This window comes from Metopolophium dirhodum, chromosome 1 (assembly GCF_019925205.1).
Source record: "Metopolophium dirhodum isolate CAU chromosome 1, ASM1992520v1, whole genome shotgun sequence".
Lineage (NCBI taxonomy): Eukaryota > Metazoa > Arthropoda > Insecta > Hemiptera > Aphididae > Metopolophium > Metopolophium dirhodum.
In genome coordinates, this window is record NC_083560.1 from 19,378,992 (window position 1) to 19,383,392 (window position 4,401).

Consider the following 4,401-nt stretch of genomic DNA (forward strand, 5'->3'; position numbering starts at 1 on the left):
GCAGTTTACAATTAACCTTTTTTCACTTGACAAGAACTCGGGTGGACTTTCATGGGCAGCTCCTCTGACACTAGTCGAAATTAAAAATAACCAACAACAAAAACAATAATAATAATAATAATAATAACAATATTTATGTGGTAATTTCTTACATAATATCAACGAAAAACAATGAGAAATCGATTTTGGTCAAAAAATAAAAATATAATACGATATTAGGTATGTATCTAATAAAAATTCACAGGCACAATATTATTTAGTAATAGGTAACTATTGGAAATAAATAGCCATTGTATAATCTATATACACATATTACACGTCATAACACAGTATAGAAATATTAGGTGTATTCAATCTTGTCAAAATATGCGGGGAAAGGATTATAGGTACACTACCGCACATAGAAATTTGGAGTTGTATTAACTTCAAATATTCTCAATGCCAGACACATTTAACATGTCGATTTTCGCTTACTGCGGTTTGGCAGTTGGTTTATATACTATAAACATTATCATATCGTTCACATTGTAATTTTAATGTAATCTCTTATTGGAGTTAAAATAACACTAGATTTTGTTTTAAATAAATAATTTTATTTTTAATGATCTTTTTAGCCGTTTACTGTTTTTCTAACATTATTTTATATTTACGTGTTGTTCTGATAACATTTATTATTGATGTCGTTTACTAAAAATAGCTAAAAGGAACACTGTATTGAAGCTAAATCAAACCCTATTTAATGTTTATACTTACAAACTAACAGGCTGAATCAATTAGTAATCTACTTTTGAATTTAACTGTCATAAACGCATAAATGAGTAAAGTTAACAACTAGCAACCTTAAAACAGTGGGCAAGTGGGTATTAATCTGCTATACAATAGATTACAAGTGGGTCACTGCAATGGATTGTGTTAAATTTGAATTCAATGATATATTATAATTGTATAAGAAAAAAGATTCTGAGCGAAGACTATATGATATAACAAATGATGATTTTATTGTGAATAAAGTAATTTATATTATATAACATGTACGTGGAAGCTTGTTTTAAATATTCAATCCTTAGATATGAAAGGTGAATATTTTATAAATTTTTAACTTCAAAATAATTATTAAATATAGACGTATTTTGTATTTCGTATTTGAACTTTGAATGCTTATAAATAAAGACTGTGACTAAGGATTTTTAATTTTTTTCATCTGCCTTTGAAACAATAACCTAGGAGCCTTCTATCAAATTTTCTAGCTTTTTTACTCAAGAAGTAAATTTTATTAATATTTAAAGAATAAAAAAACCTAAAAAAAAAGTCGGTTTATAAATTAGACTTGACAATGTCCGTAAACAGCTCACAATATTTGTAAAATGTTATGGTGTATAGGAAATGCAATTATAAACATTCAGTCAAAATGTCATGTCCTTACTGTCATTTATGATGTGATGACAGACACAAAAATAAAAATAAAACACACATCATTGTAAAATCAATACATTCATCGCTTCGCTTAGAATCTAAAAGTAATATGTAAAATCTATATTATATATTTTATAATTCTGCAGCCATTAGGGCCTGTAAAAATGTGTCGGAGGGATTGTAGTACAGTTTTCCCAATCTGTTTTTCCCGATTTATTTTTTCCAATTAATTTTTCCCAATTTGTACTATTCCCAAATGTTATATGACCAATCCATTTTTTCCAATTTCAATATTTACCATAAAAACATTTTCCCAATATATTTTTACAAGTTTAATATTTTTCCAAAAAAAAAAAAAACAACATTGTTGCCGAATATACGAAATTGGCAATTTGATTTATTTGATTTATATTTATCGTGCTGATCGGCATTACCACATCGTTATTTTTATTACTTATATGATGATAGACGCTATGATACGTATACGCATTTTAGGTAGGTGCTCGGTGCCTATCACTGCTTAATCGGACTATATACATCCATGATCCATATATCTGTACATCCCTATACCTATATCGTACTTCCCTAAATGGTACACATTTTATCATTATCTTTATTACCGTTTGCCGTTCAACTATACATTTTTTATACCTATACAGTATCTATGGATTATAAATATCATAAACTTCAAAATACCTATTGTATGCGTCGAAATAACGCATGCGCCCAATTGCCGTTCGATCCATTTGTTGCGTGATTAAGTTTATCCGGTCAATATTGATTATCGAATGTCTTATTTATACCTTGTTTAGTTTCATTTTGACAGTTGTTGCCAAACGTGTATTTTTCGTAGATTAACTTGAATTTTTTGTTCATTAAATCGTATTTATACAACCAAGCGTATTCATTAGAATTATGGCCGAAATTATAAATTCTAATGGAAGAGGAAAGCTTCTTCATGTTGATGGATATCTCTACTACAAACATTCGGAAAACGAAGGTCGATTTTATTGGTGTTGTCGTAAAAAAAGTGAATGCTCTGCTCGGGCTATAACGAGTAATTCTGGACAAAATATAATAATCCATAAAGGCCCTCAAAGTTCTATACATGACCACGCACCGAATTTAGAAGAAGTTTATGCCTTAAAAGTTATGACAGATATAAAAAGAAAAGCAAGTGAACATCCTGAAGCACCCCCTGCACAAATCTTGAGAACAGAATTGCAACAATTACCAGCTGGAATTTTAGCAGAAATTCCTGAGCGTCAAAATATAAGAAAGGCAATAACACGACAACGTGTAATCAATATGCCGTCGAACCCTCGAAGTATGAACGAACTGCATAAATTACCAATTCAGTTTAGACAAACTATAGCAGGAGAGCAATTTTTGTTATACGATTCATTTGAAGATATTGATTATCAGTTAACATGTGGAAGAATAATAATTTTTGCAACAAAAGAAAATTTGAAAATGTTAATGAACAGCCCTACCTGGTTTGTTGACGGAACATTTAAAGTTGTTCCAACAATATTTTTTCAATTATTTACCATAGGACCCACCACACAGACAACAAATGGAACTGATCAAGTTATTGGACTTCCGTTGGTGTACGCGTTACTAGAGTCAAAAGAAGAAGCAGCGTATTCAAAAGTATATGAAGTTATACTTTCAGAGGCACAAAAATTTGGAATAAATATTGTAAAACCACAATTTGTGATGACTGATTTTGAACAATCAATTATAAATGCGACGATTAAAATAATTGGAGTTGAAATACATACTTGTTTATTTCATCTTTGTCAAAGTCTTTATCGTCGTATACAGGCAGAAGGGTTACAAAGTCAATATAATGATCCAGAAAATCGCAACATTAAGATCACAGCTCAGATGACCGGTGCTTTAGCGTTTGTGCCTCCAGAAAAAGTTGTCAAAACGTTTGATGTTTTATTAGAACAAGTACCAGACGAGTATATGCCAATTACAGAATATTTAGAGGTAAATTATTTTTTAATTTACATAATATAATATTCAAATTTTAAATTTTAAGTATAACTTAAATATTTAATGTAGATAACATCCGTGGGAGGCAAGCCAGAGGTCGGAGAAAAGGAACTGAACCCAGATTCCCCCCAAAACTGTGGAACCAGTACCATACAGTACTCCAACGATTGGCAAGAACAAATAATTTGTCAGAAGGCTGGCATAATCGGTTCCAAGTGGTTGTTGGACGACAACATCCTAGCGTATACACATTTTTTAATGAACTTGGAAAAGAACAAGCTGACACTGAGTGCATGTTACGACAACTGAATCTAGGACAAAAAATAAGGAAATGTCGTAATAAGGTACAACTAAAAACAGAGGAACGAATTTATAATATTGTTTCTAAATATGACGAATTTGTTAATAACAATGATATTATTGCATACCTTACGGCCATTGGTCATAATTTAAAATTTTAATACTTAAATCTTTTTTTTTTTGTATTGAATTTTGTATTGGGGGAAATATAATTTTTTTTAAATAATATTGTGAAAAACGACTTTTTGGAAAAATAATATTGTGAAAAGGAATTTTTGGGAAAAATAGTATTGAGAAAAAGAACTTTTGGGAAAAAAAAAAAAATGTGAAAAACAGATTGGAAATAGTGTCTCCCCACCGTCGGAGGTCCGGATGTGGGCTGTGATACACCAGTTGGTGACCGCTACAAGTCTATATTGTAGAATATATATCTAATATTATCTATAGAAAATAATAAATACTCAATTTATTCAGAATGGTCGTAATTCGCTTTTCGGCCAATACAAATTGTTTAATATTTACTTTATGCTATACATTAGATTATAGAAATAATTATTAAAAATATAAGTCGTGCTTATACAATTTTTTTATTTTTATCGTGGATAATATGTCCCACGTATACTTTTTAGTATTAAAAAGTAGCCTATGTTTTTTCTCAGTGTCTAAACTATCTATGTACCTACC

At 29.9% G+C, this 4,401-nt stretch overlaps 1 pseudogene; it reads left to right on the forward strand.

The window, feature by feature from the left end:
* The first annotated feature begins 3,132 nt into the window (after nt 1-3,132).
* On the forward strand, nt 3,133-3,726 carry LOC132933658 (uncharacterized; annotated as a pseudogene).
* The last annotated feature ends 675 nt before the right edge of the window (nt 3,727-4,401 follow it).